This window comes from Capsicum annuum, chromosome 10, assembly GCF_002878395.1.
Source record: "Capsicum annuum cultivar UCD-10X-F1 chromosome 10, UCD10Xv1.1, whole genome shotgun sequence".
Classification (NCBI taxonomy): domain Eukaryota; kingdom Viridiplantae; phylum Streptophyta; class Magnoliopsida; order Solanales; family Solanaceae; genus Capsicum; species Capsicum annuum.
In genome coordinates, this window is record NC_061120.1 from 52,171,663 (window position 1) to 52,194,604 (window position 22,942).

Genomic DNA, 22,942 nt, shown 5'->3' on the forward strand with positions numbered 1-22,942 from the left:
ACTCTAAACAAGCAGCTAAATTTTGGGTGTTTAATACCCCCAGGACTCGATAACATAAATATCATAAACCAGGACAACTCGTACATGACATGACAATAGGCTATCATCCATAACATAATCAATGTGACATCTCACCAATCACTTGAATATCATGAACATGTAATGGTATAGAAAATGCATACCAATATCTCAAAGTTCACTCAATAAGGAATACACGTGAATGGAAATGTATACAACATATCATAAATCATTCAATAAGGCTTTTCAACAAACACTTGGCTTACATGAACTTATACATAATTGGGGATTTCTTACTAACCATGCTATATTGATTTTATTTCCTTCATATAAGCATTTTGTCAATTATGTGGGGAACATGCTTTGGTTATACAACAAATACTACACCCAAGTAATATGATTACACCAACCAACTTGCAAAATTTAGGAATTTAATATGGACATGATGTAGTTCAACCCATATCAAGATCAAGAATTGCAACTTGTATTCAAAAGCATGAATTAAAACTCAACAATAACATGAACAGGAACTTCGATTCACATAAATCATGAAAATCTCACAAAATTATAATCTTTGAATTTAGAAAAGGATTCTTGAACTTCTTGGGTAGAAGGGACCCAAGAATCTAACATACCTCAAAAGATTGAATATTGAAAGATAACTAACATTTCTTGAACATTCTTGGATTGGGAAACACAGATCTTGATGTTTTCTTAATGGTTCTTGAAAGAAACCGTAATTTTGATCTTGGATCTTGTTCTTGGGTTTTGATGTTGAAATAAACCGTAATTTTGATGTTATGGATGAATGAGGAGTTATGTCCTTTGATTTGACGTGATTGAGTGTTAAATAGGGTTGAAAAAGACCCAAAATTCCCTTTAAAATGGTGTTTCATCGTTGTTTCAGAAAAAATTGATGATCTGAGTGACGAACCATCACTCCAACCAAAATTTTTGGGCCATAAAATGGCCTTGATACTTCAGTTGGTACATCCAAAGAGACGGTTCATTGTTGACTTAACGGTCCTTCAGCTTGCCCGTTGCTCCTGGGTAGCTCGGACAACTCTCAGTAAAATGACCATAACATTTTACTTTGATGCCAGATTTTTGCGAAATTGATATCGTTGAAAATAAAATTCAACTATCTATCTGTTAATGGGTCATGATCTCAAAAATTATTTGTATAGTTGGAGATATGCTTATTTGAAGTTAACTATGGCAATGTCCTTCTCAAGAATTCAATCGGTAAGGAATATTTTGATTCATCTAATAGCTAGGACGTATTTAAGGACTTAATACACATCAAAATTGATCATAAAACTACCAAATCACTAAAATTTATTTCTCATGAGTTTGAACCATGGCTCTACTATCTGTTGGAATTATCGGGGTATTACAGATACCAATTGAAATTCTAGAGGATGGGTAAATTATGAAAAATTTGTAAGTCGACTGCAGACTCCTCACAGTCGAATCACCTGCAGATCAATGCACTTCACAAATAGTTTATATTTAAAATAGTTAAGCACATAAATAATAGAATATCAGGTAATAACTCAGAAATTTATCTTGGTTTGAAACACCAATGCGGTTCCTACTTCCAGTCCCCTTGAGTTTCAAAATTTCCTTAGATCAATGAATGTTGGGCTCGAGTACAATGAGAGCAAACAAATTTTGAAGACTTATTTTACTCTTCCGATCATATGACACAACTTCAGTTAATGTTCAAAATTGACTCAATCCTACTCTTTATATAACAATTGTAAACTAAAAGTTACAAAGCCTTGTAAGACTAAGAATAAGATAGTTTAAATTTCTCCTTGAATTTGTGTGGAAAGGTCTATGTCTTTAATATTCATCTTTTATAGTCTTCAGTTGCTACTCTTCATAAGAAAATCCAAGAGATTTCTTCTCAATCAAGGATATAAATTGATTCCTTTATTGAGTAATATATTCGTATGATATGTCTATATATGGCTTTGGATCATATCCATATCAGATATGTCTATGATCTATTTTTCTTTTTGGTTTTGTAGAGAATGATGCCTTTCCAAATGTGCTCATGATCTTATTCTTCTTGATTGATTTAGTTTGTCGTGATTCTAGGATTGTGATCCTTCTTTCATTTTCATGATATTTGATTGACATGCTTTCCATACTATTTGAATGTCGTGATCGTCCATAGTTTGGTGAGATACTCCTCTATCTTCCAATATCTTGATTTTATTTTCTGTAAATATTTGGGGTTGAGATTCTCCTTTAGTTTGTTCTTATTGTGATTTATGGTACTTAGATATTATGGATGTCCTTCTATTCCTGGAGCCCTCTTCCTTTGTCTTTCTAATAGTAGCAATCTTTAGTGTCCTGGAAAGATACACTTATTAGTTTGTCATTATTCAAACATAGACTTATGAGGCTAACATACATAAGTTTCAAATCCATAACCAAATATTTGGGTAATCCATAATACCCCAAAATTTATTTACCATTAACATGCATCTCACAATGTCAAAACCATACTAAAAGCATGAAAGAAAACATAATTAAACCTTGAGAACCATTATTCCACCATGAACATCCAAAACACCCAACGATTATTTCAAAACACAACAATATCATGAAAATCATACATTAAAACACATGCTCTTTGTATAATAACAATAAGAGGGGGTAACATGCCTTAGACACCAAGGAAGACAAAAAGAAACCACCATTTAAAGCCGTAGTAAATTATCCTGAAAAAACTATAGATTTTTCTTGAAGAGATAGTTTATGAGAGAATTTGACAGTGTTTGATTAGAAATAATAGGTTAATGAAGTCCCAAAAGGTGTTTTAAGTCATGTCCTCAAAGGAAGTTAAAAGGGTAAATGTCCAAAATGCCACCAAATTAAATCTGTAAAATATAACAGGTGGTTACAAGTCGATCCCCCATGACTCATGACCACAACATATGACTCGTACCCTCGAGTCATCACTAAGACAGGGAGTTGGACACCCATACAATGTACCCCATACAACTCCATGATACTACTTGTTATTAGACCATACGACTCGTATGGTCCAGTCGTACCCAGGATAGAAACCAAAGGGATTGGACACTGGACAATATACGACCAACCTTATGTAATGACCATTTAGGTTATTTCATATTTTTTATCTATTTCCACCGTTAGAGCTTTCCCATAGCTTCCCCAAGTCACTTATGACTTGCTGGAGATGATAGTTTAGTTACCTGGCAGTTTGTTTATTTTTAAAACCATTTTCCTATTTAGCAGTCTTCATTGGTTCCAAATGGCCATCAATAAAAACCTTCAGTAGTACGATATCATATGCAAAATTTGAATTCACCAACGTATCTGAAACATCAAAAATCTAAATGATTGCATAACTCATTTGATCATATTAGATCTTTAGTCCTTGCACAAAACTTGGGATTAAATTCTAAGTTTCAATCATCATCTAGTGCCTGAGATAGCTCAATCGTGTAAGGTATTATGCGATCGCGATGTCTGCGATAGCGGTTTAACCGGGGTGCGCAATCGCTGCTCCTGAGGCCTGGGATGGTCTATTTAAAAGCTCTCTTTTGGCCAAAATTTGGTCATTTCCTCATTTATTTTGAGTCTCTAAAAACCTAAAGAAGAGAGTAGTGTTCCAAGTATTTGTTGGGTGTTGATTAGGAGCTTAAACAACTTGCGTATTCATGATTAGCATTAAATCAAAGGTATGAATCCTTTGATTTTGTGTTAAATCCTTGATTATTGAACCTAAAACCCCAAATGGATTGAGGCTTGATTTTAGCCCCAAATATGGTTATTTTGCAGAAATTTCTTGAGGGTCAAAACTCCCTAGTTCTATTTGAACAATGGGTTGGTCTTAAAAATTCATTTTTTATATCTGGGACCCATTTGGGGGTTTTGGTGTCATTTTGGATCCGAAGCACAATGGTGTAATATGGGTGTTGTTATTCTCATAATAATGCATAGATTATGTTGTTGATAGCTTGGCTCGTGGAAGAAGCTTCAAGGAAAGGTAAAGCAAAGATTATTGGTTCATGAGCTATTTGGAATCAAGGTAGGTTAGGCTTACTTTTGTTAGATTGAGCTTTATTGTAGTATAATTATGATATATTAAGATTGAGGAAGGTCTTAGATGTTGAATTGGTAGATGGAAATATTTAGGACTAGTTGAATCACTTAGGTCTTAAAACTCATTAAGTGGGATAGTTGACTTATAGTCTAGAACCTTGGTTAGTTGATATCTTATGAATAGTATGCGAATACTCTAGTTTCTATAGTAGATAAGAGTGTCCTTGTTCACTCACCTTAAGTGTATTTTAGACTAGTTATGCATAGTTGTGAATTGATATTAGGAGCTTTGGATGACCTAAGAGACTTACTTGAGGAAAAATTATCCTATATAACTAGTGTGTATTGGGAAACCTTGAGATATGATTTACACAGCTTAGTCTAATTCCGGTAGAAGATAGACTTGATGAAGATAACTTGGGATATTAGAAGTGGAAATTCACCCACCTTAAGCTTGAACTATGCAACTTCATTAGAGACTTAGATATGTGTTGAACGCTTAGAATATGCTTTTGGTAATGTGATGGCTAAACTCGATTGATTATCTTATTGTCACTATTTGGGAATAGCAATGAATAGTCTCATCAATTGAATCCATGACTATGCTATCACTTGATTAATTGACTAGTTCACTATGTGAACCTTGGATTATGTTATTACTGATATTGTGCTCAAGACTAGTGACTAAACTTATGTTTATGCAAAGGAATCCCTCAGTGCTAGTATAGTGAATCATGCCTATTAAGAAAGACTCTAGAAAGTTTAAGCATGACTTATAATCGACCATGCTAATAATCATGTTAAGCTCGGTAATGTATTGAGTGTTCACACCTTATAGATATGGTTGTTCTTGCACTTACTATTATGATGTATTGATAATGAATGATGAGATACTATGATATGCCTTTCCTTTCTTCTCTTACACTCTATGGTTTGTGGGGCGTGTACTTGCCAATGATTTGGATACATATCCATATATGCATATTGATGTTATGATGAATAATGATGCCTGGTAAGTTCGGAGGATATATAGATGATATGACGATACTCGATAAATCTGGAAAAGGTATTGATGATATTATAATGCCTGGTATATCTGGAGGATATATTGGTGTTATTATGATGCCTGGTAAATCTTAAGGATAAATTGATGATTACTGACTTGACTCGAACATCGGGCCATGCCATATATGCACCTCAAGCTTACATGAATCTGAGGTTTCCCCGATAACCCAACCTAAATGCCTCAACATATCATAGGATTCGAAGGAACTCCAATTCACAAGATAAGATAGTGGGAACTCGACATAAGTCATAGCTTAGATATGTATATAAATTTCATTAGATTCATCAACTATACAATACACTTGGTCCACAGCCATTAACAATGCCTTTATACAAAACTGAGTCCAATAAAAGTATATGTCAGGACAAACCCCCAACAATAGCCAAACCAAGTCCAAAAGAGACTAAGTCCAAAGATAAGAGACCAAAAGATGAATGTCTTCAAAAGAGAGAAAGTTCACCACTTCAAGTCAATGCACGATCCACTTTGATCACCCAATCACTGCGTGGGAAAAGAAGAAGAAGCTCTTGTCCCTACGTCGCGTGAGGACATAACATCTAGGATAGTTAGCGGTTGGAATGCTAGCATGTAACTCAAGGGTAAGGAGAAAATAGTACATTTGATCAATCTATGTCAATCCATAATTTGCAATCACATTTACATAAGAATAGGCATATTAAAGACACATATACATGTAGTGACACACAAATCAAATCATGAAATAAGTCATAACATGTATTTATGACACATTCCTTCATGAGTCAGGGGTGAAGGACTACCAACCTTCCACCCTTATAGTTTAGGCACACAGAATTATTTAAACTACGATAGAAAAGGGGACATAAGCCCTCGAGCCGACACATCTTATATATTAACAGGACTTGGACCACAAACCAACACACTTTGCATGGTAAGTAGACTTGGACCATGAACCAACTTGCCTTATAAGGTAAGCGGACTTGGACCATAAACCAATATGCCTTATATGGTAAGCGGACTTGGACCACAAACCAATATGCCTTTTATGGTAAGTGGACTTCGACCATGAACCATCATGACTTATATGGTAAGCAGACTTGGACAACAAACCAACATACCTTATATGGTAAGCGGACTTGGACCATGAACTAATAAACCTTTACACACATAGTAGAACCCATTCAATTCATCACATAGGAACTCAACTCATCTTGAGACATTCAAGCCATCAAGGTTACACATCAACACCATAGACAATCATATGATCTCTACCAGCTCATTTGGCCATTGCTAACATTGTTAGGCCCAATGCCTTAGTTCATAACATATAAAAGTTTATTCATGGTCATCAAGACTCCTACCAATAATCATTCATACTAATTAATCTTATACATAACTTTTATTCAAACAGAATTCGAGTTCATACTTTAGGGACTATGACCATTTATTCAACAAATTATCAAGGATATATATTTAGTCATCATGTGGCCAACAAAGACTTTACAAAATATTTACCAAACAAAATATTTACCAAGCATTCACATGCATTCAATTCCACACATAAGGACTTTAACACATTTAACCAAATTCAACACTTTACATGTCATATGGCCCTTATGGGGGCCTCACTACTCCATCATTTAAATAGGCTAGTGCCTTGACTCATTTCATCACATGATTCAAATTATGGTCCTCATGACCCACATAATTTATTGACTTTTCATTAGCAAGGTTACACCACCTTCTTACCACATTTAGGCTCAATACATCTAGTTTCTTTTCATGCTTAGGGTTTTAACCCCTTATTAGTTTTTAACCCAACAATATTATCTATTACACATACATGGCTCACAATACCTTTGCAGCATCATTTATCAATCAATCATACTCATTTGGGAAATTGCCCTAACTAAGTATACTATCAACATGTAACTTTCCATTTCACTTAAACATTTTCACAAACACCTTATGTTCATACCTTTAACAATGTTATTTTGACGGTAGAAATCATTAGAACTAGGGTTCCTATAGACCCTCATGTTAAAAAACATGAAACAAGCACCCATATATGAAATCTACCATCCATAACATGTATCAAAACAAACATAAGAAAGATTCATCATTGTTTATTGTTAGGTAACAAAACCTTTTTCATTTGATTCAAAACCACCATGTACACTTAATAATCCAAGTATGAAATACATGGGTTTATAGTTACTTAAATAGGGTAAGATATACATGACTTAAAAAATATTATATACCAACTATCTTGATTCTCTTTCTTTCCACAAGATGAACACCTTCAAACCCTAGCCTCCAATCTTGTTTCCAAGAGACTTTAGAGTCTTTCGAAATGTTTAAGTCTTGCAAATGAAGACTTGGAAGGCTACTATGCCTTATATACAGAGAGTTTTAGGGCTTTATTCAAGGTAAATAACCAAATTGTCCTTTGTTAAAAGCTAGAAAGTCCACACATACAAGGGTACGACTCCCCCATATGGGTCCTATGGTAATTATGACCTAGGGTATGAGTGGTACCCTAACTTGTATCCTAGCCTTATCCTAGTCCAACCATACTATTGTGGGTAAGAAAAGGGACCTTTGATTCATAAACAAGGGTACAAATCACCCTCCAATCATGATCTTAACTCGTGAAAAAACAGTCTACTCTAGGTTTGAGACTTTACCCTATATAGTTGGCTAGTATATGACTTGTAAGCTTGGTTATGACTAAGGAATGACCTTGTAATATGGAAGACAGTATGTTACCTTAATATAATTCTTATTATATGAAAGTCAAGGGCATGGTTGGTATGATTCGTGACCTAGGGTATGACTCAAGTACCCTCCAATCGGATCCACTCTAGAGGCATCAAAAGTTGATGTTTTCTCAATGGTTCAAGAGTAGGTGCTTCACTTCTTCCCTGCTTGGGATCATTTGTCCATAAATAAAGTGTAAATCAAGAATATACATAAGTTAACATATCATTATGCATCATGGCTACCTTTACACAAGTTAAAATTAACACACAACAAAGATACAACATAGCACATATCATAACCATCATCAATCAACCAAAAATTTTTGCAAGGCCACATTCTTAGGTGTTTCATTGATGTTGCTTGGTAAGTTCAAAAGAGGTATTGATGATATTGCGATTCCTGATATATATGGAGGATATATTAATGATATCATGATGCTCAGTAAGTCTAGAGAATAAATTGATGATATAATGATGCCCAGTAAGTTCGAAAGAGCTATTAATAATATCATGATTCCTAGTATATCTGAAGGATATATTAATGATATTATGATAACCAATAAGTCAAGATGATATATCGATAATATGATGATATTTGGTAGATCTGAAATAGGTATTGATGATATTTTTATGTCCAGTATATCCAGAGGATATAATGATGATATTATGATGCCTGAAATATTCAGAGATATATTGACATTATGGTGATTATATGTATGGTAAGAAAATATAAATATATATGTATATGTATGGTTATTCACTTGTATGATTACCCCCGTGTGTATACTAAGGATATGATATTTTCCTTAGGAAGTTGTCTATAATTCTTCACCATTAATCTCTTGTTAAGTGGTGTGGTTCTTGTAAATGCTTATTAGTGAATAGAAGTAGAATATGGTGAATATTGATACTAAGTGGTGGATATAATCATGTTTATAATTAAGGATTCATGTAGTGGATAAGTATTTCCTTGAATAGGTGGATAAATTATAAAATTTGACTAGTAAAATAGGTTATGTGACAACTAGTTGTATACATATAAGGTGGTTACATTACTTGATGGCTAGAAGACTAGAATACTAGTTGGTGGACCTTGTTTAGTTAAAATATGGTAACTAGTCGTTATAGTTGTAAAATGGTTAATAATGATAAAAGACTCAGCATTATTGAGGATTAGTGATATTGATGCCTAGTAGGTAATGCCGTTAGTTTCTTAAATGAGGACCTTGATATTTATGGTGCTAAATAGTGAGAGGTATTGGTTAATAGATAGGTAAGTGTATTGATAATATGTAACCCTTCTCATATATTAGTACTAGTGCCCTTATAACAATAAAGAATGAGCTTCGGTAAGATGGTGATTATGGTTTTGTTGTACACCTTGATTAGATGTGGATGTTGGTTAATTAGTGAATAATAATTAGTTGCCATTTCATGAAGAATGATTATATAATGAATCTATTAGGTTAATTATTGGCGACCTTATAATGTCTAGCAACTAGTAGTTAATGCTAAGTGTTTATTAGTTAATAATTACTAGATAGAGTGTATTGATATCATAGATATCTAAATGGCTATAAAAAATTGGTTATGATTACCTTGGTGTATGTTATTTCAATTATAGTAATTGATAATGATTATGAATCTTGGTAAATGACGCTTGATGGGAATTGTGGAAACCATGGACATGAAAAGTGGTGAACCTTGGATATTGAGAAGTTTGTTGCATGTGTATTTACTAAATGATTGAATTCTTTCATGCACTCTCCAGTGGTATGGGATGCCGTGGTGTGTTCTTTACTTTATAGTTTCTTTTGTGTACTTCCCGGTTGTATGGGACATTGTGGTGAGTTATTTTACTTATGCCTTAATGGATGTCATATATCTTCTTGGTCTTGTTGTTATTGGGGTTGTATTAGTGGTGCCTTACGATTTGGATCATGTACTTTTGTATACATATATAATGGTATTAGCGCATGATGATTGGTTATGTCGTAGTTTTGTTCTAGTATGATTATTGATTGTATACAGTGATGATGAAGATCATTCAGTTTTAATTCTATACCTTTACGTAGAGATATTATCTTTCTTTATATCATCCTTATATCATAATTTAGCTCAATTAGCTGGTGATGCCTACTGAGTACCCATTGTTTTGGTACTCATAATACACTTCTGTACCTTTTTGGTGTAGACCCGAGTACTAGTTAGCTCTATTGAGCTGAGATTGTGTTGTGTTGATCTTCTAGAGACAGGGTGATCTCGTGGAGTTCGAGTTACCCATTTCCTTCCTATCTTTATTTAATCTTTTTTATTCTAGATGAATGTATGTTACTATTTAGACTTTAGGCTATATTTCCTATTATCGAACTTAGATGCTCTTGTACTAATACTACCAGGTCATGAGAAATTGGTATCTGTAGTTGATTGTCTATTGTGGAATATTGTTTTGTATTATCGTATTTATTTATTATGGCCCATGTCGGGAGTTTCTACTGAAGCAACCCATTGCCTTAGCTCCAGTCCATAGCCTGGCTTACCTACTGGTGGGTTTAGTAGGTGCCATCATGATTCGTGAATCGAGTTGTGACACCTTACCATCCGTAACCTATCCTTACGGCTCTTAGTGAGCCACTCGTACTCATAGCCAAGTCAAGTCACTAAGTTACTGATTTTATTAAGGAATGACCCAATGAACTGTTGCCACCCCTAACAACTCATACCACCCCAATTGTAACCATAGAAGAATCCTAATCACCATATATTGGACTCCTAACGAGTAGGGTCTCCCAACGTGTACCTACACCATATGACTCATATGGAGAGTTTTTATTAGGATAGTGATTTCAAAACTCAAGAAATTTCCAAGGGCCAAATCCTAGGGTATTTCAATTCTCCCCAACTTGGATCATTCATTCTCGAATGATGGAACAAGGTATTGACTGGAACGAAATCACCCCCAAACATCTCTACTCTTACCTTTAAAACATAAAATAGATTACCAAGGAATTCTCCATTTAACTTTAACAAAGATAGAAAACAAAGGTGCTAAGAGTGATACATACCTTAAGCACAATTTTTTGGAATGGGTAACAGAAATGGATACTTTGACTTCATGTCCTCTTTGGCTTCCCATGTAGCCGCTTCCACTTTGTGGTTCCTTCATAGAAATTTAAATAAACCTACATCCTTGGTCCCAAACTGACAATGAATCTAAAATACCAATATCTTTGATAGGTGTAATCTGCAATGAATCACTCCCACATTTCGTCAACATAGAAACATGGAACACTAGATGAATGGAGCTCAAAATAAAAGGAAATTCCAACTCATATGCAAAATTGACGACCCTTCTTAAAACCATATATGGACAAATATACCAGGGACTGAGCTTTTCTTTCTTCCCAAACTGCATCACTCCCTTCATAGGAAACATCTTCTAGAATACCCTATCTATAACCTCAAACTCTAACTTCCTACGCCTCATATCTGCATAGTACGTTAAGTGGATTTAAGCCTATCCCGAATCACCTTCACCTTCTCCATGGCTTGGTGAACCAACTTTGGAGCATACATCTCCACCTTACCAACCTCAAACCACCTAATAGGAGACCTACACCTCCTACCATGCAAGGCCTCAAATATAGCCATCCTAATTTAAGAATGGTAGCTATTATTATACGTAAATTCTATAAGAGGAAATGCTCAACCCAACTACCACCATAGTCAATCAAGCAAGCTCGAAGCATACCTCTCAATATCTGAACAGTCCTTTTGGCTTGCCCATCCAATTGCCAATGAAAAGACATACTAAGACTCACCTTAGTCCCCAAACCCTTATGAAACGACCACCAAAAGTGGGATTAAAGTTGCATACCATGATTCGAGATAATGGAAACAGCTTCCCATGTAACTTCACTACCTCTTAGAGGTACACCTTGCATAATCCTCTGCCAAAAAAATTGTCTACACAAGCAAGAAGTGAGAAGACTTTGTCATCCTATACAAGATGACCCAAACTAATTCCGAGACCGAGAAAGACTACCAACAAAATCCATATTGATCACCTCCCATTTGTAAATAGGCAACTCAATTTCTTGATACGATCCTCTGGGCCTCAGTGCTCAGATTCACTTGTTGGCACACCATGAATTTAGGAACAAAACTAGCCATATCCCACTTTATATTGTTCCACCAATACATTTGCTTAAAGTAATGATACATTTACATAGAACCAACATGAATTGCATCGTACGACTCATGCGCCTCAGCTAAGATCCTCTTGCGCAATCAATCTTTGCCAGGAATAAATAACCTCCCTAGGTACCATAAGGTACCATCACCACTAAACTCAAAGGCCATCACTTTCTGTCCACCTACATCACCCTTGATCCTTATTAAGATAGGATCCAACACTTGCTTCTACTTTATTTCAGTACCAAGAGATGACTATTCCACCTTCTGCACAAACACACCACCATCCTTAGAGTCCAAGAGATGAACTCCAAGGTTAGCCAAACAATGAATATCTTTCACCAATTCATGCCTTCCTTTATCCACATGAGCCAGATTTCCCATGGATCACTTGCTAAGAGCATCAGCAACCACATTAGATTTTTATGGATGGTAGTGAAGAATCATGTGGTAATTCTTGAATAGCTCAAGCCATCTTCTTTATCTGAGGTTGATCTCTTTTGGAGTAAATGCATACTACAGGCTCTATTAACCTAAAAACATATCTACATGTACTCTATACAGGTAGCGAGGAAAGATTTTCAATGTGAATAGCACAACTAATAATTCCAAGTCAAGAGTCAGATAATTCTTCCCATGCACCTTCAAATGTCTAGAAGCATATGCTATCACCTTGTCAGGATACATTAAAACGCACGCAAACCCCACCCGGGATGCATCACAATAGATTACAAAACCATCAGCACCTTCAGTCAAAGTCAAGACCAGAGCCGAAGTTAGTTTATCCTTCAGCTTCTCAAAACTACCCTAACACGCATCAGACTACAAGAACTTCACCTTCTTCTAAGTCAACGTAGTCAACGGGGGGCTATAGAAGAGAAGATTTCTAGTAACCTTCTATAATAGCTAGCTAAACCCAAGAAGCTCCAAATATCAGTTTGAGCTGTAGGTGTAGGCCACTTATTAACCACTGCACCTTTCTGTGGATCCATCATGATCCGTTCACTAGAAATGACAAAACCCAGAAAAGTGACATTGTTCAACCAGGACTTATATTTTGAAAATTATGCATATAACTGATGCTCTTTCAGGGTCTGTAATATAATACAGAAGTGATTGCTGCGATCCACCTCACTCTTTGAATACACCAAAATATCATTTATGAACACAATGATGAACTAATCCAAAACCTGACAAAATACTCTATTCTTTAAATCCATGAATATCACTTGGGCATTAATCAACCTAAAAGACAAAACCAGGAATTCAGAATGTCTATATTGGGTATAAAAGGCAGTCTTAGGGATATACAACTCCATAATCTTTAGTTGATGATACCCAGACCAAAGATCAACCGTGGAGAAAAATTTAGCACCCTGAAGTTGATCAAAAAAATCATCTATCCTTTTGAAGAGGGAACTTATTCTTTACTGACACCTTATTCAACTGTCGGTAATCAATACATATCCAAAAGGAGTCATCCTTCTTACACATGAATAAAATTGGTGCATCCCACTAAGACACACTTGGACGGATGAAACCTTTTTCTAAAAGATCCTTTAATTACTCCTTAAGCTCTTTCAACTCAGCTGGAGCGACTCTATATCGAGGAATACAAATAGGATGAGTGTCTGAAACAAGATCTATCTCAAAATCAATCTCCCTATCGGGAGGAACACCAGGAAGGTCATTAGGGAAGACCTTAGGGAATTCATTCACCACAGGGATAGAATGTAGAAAAGAACCCATTGAGTTAGAATCTCTGAACTAGACCAGATGATAGAGACACAAATTAGAGATCAATCTTTGAGCTCTAACATACGATTTGAACCTTTTCTTAGGAGATAAGGAACCACCCTCTCATTCAATAACTGGCTCAGTAGTGATTTAATTATGACATTATAGGTTCAACAGTCTAAAGATGCATAGCCCGAGTGTAACCAATCTATCCCCAATATGATATTAAAATAAACCATGCCAAATTAAAATAGATACACCAAAGTCTCTAGACCACCCACAGATACCAAGCAATCATTATTGACTACTCTAGATACCACATAGTCACCCATCAAGGTAGAAACAAAAAAATGGTCTGGAATACACTCAAGATTGAAATTAAAAATGCACATCCACAAACAGGGTCACATAAGAAATAGTGAACTCTGAATTAAGTAAATAGGACAACTTTTAACCATATTCCTAGGATAACCATAGCTAGAGCATTTGTCCTTTCCTTCATAATAGTAACCCCGATGCAACCGACTATTAAATCTACAAGGAGGATATAATGGAGCTGATTAGGCCCCACTAGCTTGAGATTTGGCACTCTGTACCCAATAATTGTATCTACTCTAAAAATATCTATCATTGCATGGCTTTGGGTCGGGAGCACTATCCGTCAAGTAAGACCTAGTATTTCCCCACCTCTTCATGGACCACTGTCTACCATCCCTGGCACTCTGCTATTGACCACCACCCTAATCAAAAAATCTAAACTTCATATTCAGCCTCTTCCTAATTTCATCCTACTTTTTCTTCTCTTTCTCGACCTGCTACATATATATAACCAGTCTAGAGATGTCCATAGTCTTGTTCAACAAGGAAGCCTTACTCTTCAAAATCAACTCTTAGGACAACCCAAAAAAGAACTTCCTCATTCTAGACCTCATGCTAGAAACCAACTTTGGAGCATACAGAGACAACTGGTGAAACTTTAAGGAATACTCTTTAACTAATATCTTAACCTTATTTAGGATAACAAACTCTTCTTCCTTCACCTCTCTCAACTCTTAAGGAAAGAAGCAGTCCAGAAAAGTACCAGAGAAATTATCCCATAGGGCTGACTCAGCATCATCACCCTTTTATTACTGCAATTCCTCATACCATTGGTATGCTATATCTTTCAATTGGTAGGCAGATACTTCACACCCTCCATGCTAGTACCATGCATAACATGGAAGATTTTTTCCATCTCATCAGTAAAACCCTTAGGATCCTCCCCAATCTTAACACTAGTGAACACATGAGGGCTCAAACTTATAAACTGTCCAATCCTTATGGCCCCAAAATATTAAGTAATAGAAGCACCATGCTCGGCATGAGAAGCTACCAATAGTTCCAACATATGGATATACTGATGAAACTCAGCATTCATCACATCTGTCTAAAGAGCTCAAGGAAGGATGGAAGGGACCGATGGAACTCCAAGAAGACAAACAGAAACTAGAGCCCTAGACCAGGTCTGGACCCCATAAATAAAGTATTCCCCATTAGCGTTGTCTTTAAGTGGTACAGAGAATTTTCCATGAGCTTTAAGTTATTCGAGAGCCATTATCTGAAAGTTGAACAAATAGGAAATAGAGAAAAATTTAGGATCTCAGACTCTACAGCTTGAAAATAGAACCAAAAAAAGAGAAATATTCCTAAATGCCTTGTAGCTTCTCCCATATATGTATGGCATGCTGCACACCCCTAAAAGAGGCTCTACTCAACACGAATTTGTCGGACATCCAATTAACAATGAACCTAGGGCTCTAATACCAATCCGATAAAACTCGAACCAGGGTCAAGTAATGTCAGACATCTTAAGTCTAACAAGGATCAGAGACCACCCCCAATACCCAATTGTAACCACCCAACACCCTATGTCAGATGAATTTGAAACATCAAACAAGATAAAACAATAATAATTCAAAAATATTAAATCAAGTATATAATCATAATCCAATAACCTCAACCAAATATCCAACTGGTTTCAACCCTAATGCCAATACCAATACTAAGGCTAAAACCAAAATCGACATTGTTTATGCCCATAGTTATCTGACAAAGCCTCTAAACAAAATCAAAGAACGTCTAGTCGGGATATACCATCGACTATCTCTAAAAACATAACCAAAGAGATAACAATAATAAAAATAAATCCATAGTATGAAATAGGATCTTTCAAAGTATGGAAGCTCACCACTTTAATCTTAATCTAAGATGTTCCTGAATCTAAGTCACTGAGTAAGAGAAATAGTAGTATGGTCAGTTCCTACATCGCGTGGGGATACAGTACCCAAAGATAATTATCAAAGTGAATGCTAGTATGTACTTAGAGATAATGACAAAATAATGCATTTATTCAAAACCAATTCAAATAACCATATGCAATCACACATATACATATATACCGTATCAAGTTAGGGAACCGAGTTTAACATGCATTTAAAGACATAACCTGGGTTGTGTAGCTTTACCATATTATAGTCCACTCACGAGCTATATGGGTTCAGCTCTTTCTATTGAAAGAGCCTCGGTATGTGTTAGCTATATAAACCAGACAAAATCCTAAGATAAATAGTACATCTTACAAAATATAAAGTGTGACATCATGCACATAGTCTCCATGACCGAACCTCACATTGGCAAACATGAGTCTCCAGTATTGGACCCCCTTGGAACCTCCACCTTCTACGGCATTGCTAATACAACCCTTTTTAAGACCATATTAAAACCAATTATGCATTCCAACTATTTACCAAGGAGTCTTTTATTTAGTAATTATCCATCGGTATTGTGATACTAAAATTAAAGCTTGCAAGTATATCCTTTTATGTCATACCAAAACCATCAAAACAAAGTTGACTCTAAAGTTTCCAATTATACTAAACCATGGCCACCAAGGCTTTTTTAAACTATTTAAAATCAACTAGACTAATTTTGATTCTATTACAATTTATGCAATGCAAAGATATCAAGAGTAGTTAAGCAATGTGATAAAATCCTTCTTATTGGAATTTTAATAAATAGGCTAAGGGCATATAAGTTTCAAAACCATAACAAAGTAATTTGGGGAATCCATATTACTCCTAAATTCATTTACCATTAACATGCATCCCACAAAGTCAAAATCATACTAAAAGCATGAAAAAAAACATAATTAAACCATAAAAACCATTATTCAACCATGAACATAAAAAAAATTCCAAACATTATTTCAAACAATAATAATATCATGAAAATCATACATTAAAACACATTCTCTTTGTAATATAACAATGAGGAAGGATTAACATACCTTAGACACCAAGGAAGAAGAAGAGAAACCACCCTTTAAAGCCTTAATTAATTATCTTTAAGAAACCCTAGATTTTCTTGAAGAGAGAGTTTAGTAGAGAATTTGAGAGTGTTTGATTGGGAATAATATGTTAACAAAGTCCCAAGAGGTGTTTTAAGTCGTAGCCTCAAAGGAAGTTAAAAAGAAAAATGCCCAGAATACCCCTAACTTATAATTGTAAAATATCACAAGTGGCTATGAGTTGGTCCCTTGTGACTTGTGACCACAATATACGACTCATACCCTTGAGTCGCCAATAGGAAAGTAAGTTGGACACCCATATATTGTACACCACACGACTCCATGATACCACTCATTAATAGACCATATGAATCACATAGTCCAATCTCACCCAGGACAAAAACCAAGGGTATTTGACACTAGAAAACATACAATGCAACTTTACCATCTATAACCTATCCTTATAGCTCTTAGTAAGCGACTTATACTGAGAGCCATGTCAAATCACTAAGTTACTGATTTGATTATGGACCGACCCAATAAATCATCACTACCCGAAATAACTCATACCATCCCCAATCTTAACCATATCAAAATCCTAACCACCATTAACTAGACTCCTAACAACAAGTGTCTTCTAACCCATACCTATATCATACGACTCATATGGTGAGTCGTTACTAGGATAGTGAGTTTAAAACTCAGGAAATTTCCAAGGTCCAAACCCCAGGGTGTAAAGGTGTATGGCTCTAGCTAGAATTATAAGTTGAATCGAACCTATTAGTTAAAACATCAACTATAAGGAATAGTTTCTTAAACTTAGTGATGACTTGAGTGTAAGGGTTAGTAGTTAGTAACTAAATCTACCAGTTTAAATATGAATAAAAAGAGTTAGATTGGTGATTAAATAGGATGATGAATTAGAGAGTAGATATTAATCCTCATGGAATTTCCAGTCCTAAAATGGATATTTGATTTATTAATCTTTGGATATATTTGTTATTGATGATTGATTTGATAATGCTAATTTGAGTAAATGGTGAATTGCCCTTTGTGCATACTAATGATTTTATGTGTTGGTGGATATTCATTGTTATCTAGAATGGTGAACTTGTAACTATTGACTATATTTACTTTATTGTTATTAATTGTAAGTTTTTTAAGTGTGGTTACTTGAGTCTTATTTCAATTGGTTGTTTGTGTATTTACTTTTGACTATATATTGCATTTACATTGCAAATAATATTGTTGGTGAAAGAGATAATGATATTGAGATGATATTAATGATGATAATTTAATGATATTGATGATGATATTGAGATCATGATGTTGAGAATGATATTGATAAGGATGAGATTAAAAAATAAAATAGATAATGCATACATACATTCCATTATATGAATTTGATGTACATTTACATATATTTTATGTTGTGGAGAAACTTGTTAAAGAACTTGCCTAAGTATAAATGGATCGTAGTATGGACCGAATTTTTGATGAGATGTTATGGTTCCTTAATGAACTTGTTATGTTGAAGATGGTGATTGTGCATTGTAGCAAAGTGTGGATATAAGGTACGTCCTAGATTATGTGTAAATATTTGTTCTTTTGTATATGTTATATACATGATGTATCTTATAGTGTCCCTTCTTGTAAAGTTATAGATGTTACTATTTTCCTTGTTTAACGTAATCCTAATAGTTATTCATAGTATAATAAAGAGCAAGGGTTGTCCAATTAGAGGATTAATGGGGAAAAGAAAGAGATGTATATAGAGGTGTTATAATAAGGTAAGTACTTAGTAAAATTATGGGTTAGATTAATTCATAGAATATAGTTAATTAATCATGCCCTAATGGTAAAGTAATAATGCATAAATATAGAAAGGTGGTAAGTTTTGAAGTGAAAGTAAGTTAAGTATGTTCAGGTATTAACCTATATATTGGTCATGATCTCTTTTTGTTTGCTATATGTTGTTATATGTTTCTAACTCTGGTCGGTTAATGATACACAAAAGTACTGTGGTTGTACTAGTATCGCTCTTACTTTATCTCCATTTAGGGATATTGTCATATTGTAGGTCATTTAGAGTTTCAATAGTTATAATGTTGTTTATTCTTCAGTGGCTGCTATCATCCTACTCATACATGGATGATGTTTCTCGGATCATTCGTCCATATGTTTATGCTCTACACCAATTTAGACCAAGTTATAGGAAATTGTTCAATTTACTTTCTAATGTATTAATAGAATAAGTGTGTTCTAAATAGAAGGTTTATACAATTGTTTATATTTGAGGCAATTTTGAATGTCCTCCGTAATAATTGATTAGTTGGGTGATAAGGGTTCTCCTATTTAGGATAGATTGGGTAGGTATCCATGTGATCCATGATTTGGATGGTAACATATTATATGGCATTCCCCCACAATCATGAATATCAATTTTGAAGAGGGTTGGGTTCGGGTCAATTCTCTTTTTCGCAATCGCAAAGGTAGGTTGCAATCGCAAAGAACAACTACGCAGTTATTTAACACACCTATTTTGAAAATAAGATCCTAAACTTCATTTTTTGAAGTTTGAGAACTCAGTTTGGTGGAATTTCAAAGGCATGTTTTGAGGTTTGATATTTGGGTAAGTTTCTAAACGACTATTATATCTTTACCCACTAATTATTTTGATAATTTCAAGATCAATTGTATCTCCAGTTTTAATGATATTTCATATTTGAACTCCTTAAGTAATGGGTAAATTAATTTTCTAATATAATTTCATTTCTTTCCCCTGAAATCTTAAGTTAACTTTTTGGACCCAATTTGGAACCACAATAGTATGAGTATTATTGGATTTATTTATATGCGTAGAATCTCTTTTTGATAGATTGGGAGTGTTCTAAGGTTATTTGAAAAGGAAATGCTACTTGGTGGGTGTTATAGGCTTTTTGTTTAGCTTTGAGGTAGGTTGTAGTTTAACTTTATCTAGCCTTAGCTTAGTGGGGATTTATTATGTAAAGCATGCTATGGGATGGGTAACATAGTGATTGTCACAATAATTTTGTTTGATTCATGCTATTGTGATTCTCGTGTGAGGGCAAGTGTTGATTATGAAAGTAAATGAACTAGTTTATTATTGTGATACCTATGTGGAGGCTTATGTTGGTGATTTATTGTGACTGAGAATATTTATTTTTATACTAAATTATTACTTTATTTCCATACATTATTTATACACATCGAAGTCTATATTTATCATGGTAATGTATATTAACTCATGTCGCAATTTATTGGATTAGTACCACAAGAAAAACACTGAATATTAAAGAAAATAAAGCATTTAATTATAGAATCAGTCAGGATTCCAGGTGTTCATATATATTATTACACATATTATGCCCAAAATAGGATTCTAGGGACTATTGTTGATTTTTATGCAATGAAGGATTATGGGTGAGGAATATGGACTATAGAAGTCCCATACGTCCTATCCTAGAGCACTAGATGCTCAAAGGGTGTATATCGGTTTTCACTGTTCATTGCATATTATTCGTGATCCTGCCCGGGAATCACTTCACTTCCTCTCTCTTTCACTCCTATTTGTTCTCCCCACCCTTTCGCTAGAAATTTTTTGTGTGTTGGGTTACTTTAGTATCCTTTACCTCATATAGCTTTTACCTAAGCTTAGTTAGTTTATGATGCCTGCTGAATACAAGTAGACCATACTCACTTTTAACTTTATGCATCCTTTCAGTACAGATCCTAGTTTGAGTGCCCTCTGTAGTTATAGATCATGAACTTGAGGTATACAGAAGATGTGGTGAGCTCTTTGGTTTGGGGTTCATCTAGGATTCATCTATCTTAATTTTGTTTTTTCTTATTTTCAGACAGTTTTGTCTTTACTTAAAATCTGGTATCTAGAGTCGCTCTTGTACTTATGACAGCTGAGTCTAGAGTTTTAGTTTAATTTTCAGCTAGATTTTCTTTTATGTTTTTAGGATGTACTGAGTATTACTTTTCTTATCATTTTTATCTTCCTATATTATTCAAGCCTATTATTTAGTAAGTGATTATTATTCTGAGTTCTTGAGTCCATGCTTACCTACCATGGTGGGGTCAGGGTAGGTGACATCACAAACCACGAGATTTTGTATCATGAAACAATTATATTTTAGCACTCCTTATAAATGTCCCTAAAAACTATATGAAAATTGGATCTAAATACAATTAACAAATGTGGATAAAATGTTTAGCACTCTTTGTTAAAGCACATATTTAGTGTTGCTAAAAGCCTTTTCTGAAGTTGTGGACTCCAAAGGAAATCCTTTATTTCATACACGTTGCACCAATATAATGTAAGCTATCATCATTAATGTTACCACTTTCTTGAATTATAGATCCAAGATGCTTGAAATTATCTCTTTTAGGAATAACATGTGTGGCTAGACTCACTTCCACTCCTTCCTTATGCAACCCCTCTATGAATTTGCACTTGAAAGACTCTATTTAGATCTTTCTCAAGTTGATCCCTTTAGATTCCAGAGTTTAACTCCATATCTCCAACCTAGCATGTACTTTTCTACACATCTCATCAATCAGTACTATGTTATCTACAAAAAAAATATCACTAAGGTACTTTATATTGAATGTACCACATAAATTTATCTGTAACCAAGGCAAAGAGTAATGGACTAAGGGATGATCCTTGATGCAAAACCATTTTCACTTAAAAAGTTCTTTGAGTATTCTCCTACTATTCTAACCTACATTTTATCTTTATCATACATGTTCTTATCGCCCTAATGTAAGCCACTGATACACCTCTAGCCTCCATACATCTTCAGAGTACACCTTATTCCTTAATCAATCTTTAAAAGTAATTTATAAGATAAGGATTGTTCCTAATCTATGAGGAGATAATATCTAATCGCTCCATTAATATAAATCTCTAATCCTTACATTAATAAGTCACTCAACATTCCACATGTGACATAGTAATGTCTAATAACTGGATCATCATATATAATATAGAGTCAAGTAAATTAAGAATTGGAATTAGTCTAACTTTAATAGCATGATAAGAGAATACAAAAAATTCAAACCAACTTATCTCAAAAGCAATCTCATGTCATGCGAACAGCTGAAGGCACAAAGTACAAAAAGACAAATAATCACCAAATGGAATATTATGAAGAATAGTTGGTTTAGCTCGTAACCCACAAGTTTTCCACCATTAGAAGAGGAAACGATTTGAGAAATATAATCAAGCACGTTGCCTTTTAGGCCTTTGAAATTGTTGTATCATTGTCTGGAAATAAGGGGGGAAGGATCTGGAATGAAAAAGAAATAAAAGGATGTAGTTTTCTAATAGCAATTATAAATAATTATCATTTACCCTTAAATAATAGGTATATTTACAAATTTTCGTATATCATTCTTTGGTCCAACTCTTTTATATAATAGAAAAATGAAAAGGTCTCAACTAAAAAATAAAGTCCTTTCCTAAAATAAGGACCAATTCAACTCAAAAACAAACAAATGCAAATAAAAATAGATAAAGACCAACAAAATGTATTTGGATTGGAAAAATTCTCAAAAAAAACATAATCTGATGGAATTTTCATCATTTCTGACAACTTTTGAATGAGGAGATTCAGATCTCTGGCCATGCAAATGTTCAAGAAGAGATCATCTTTCTCTAGAAATCAATGATAGATTGAGAAGAAACCGAGCAAGATCCATTATACTTCCATCTTCTAGATTTAAGCACCTATTGAAGTTTAA

At 34.4% G+C, this 22,942-nt stretch overlaps 1 pseudogene; it reads right to left on the bottom strand.

Moving 5' to 3' along the window:
• Positions 1–22,942, bottom strand: part of LOC124887727 — a 129,427-nt pseudogene that overhangs the window by 104,747 nt on the left and 1,738 nt on the right.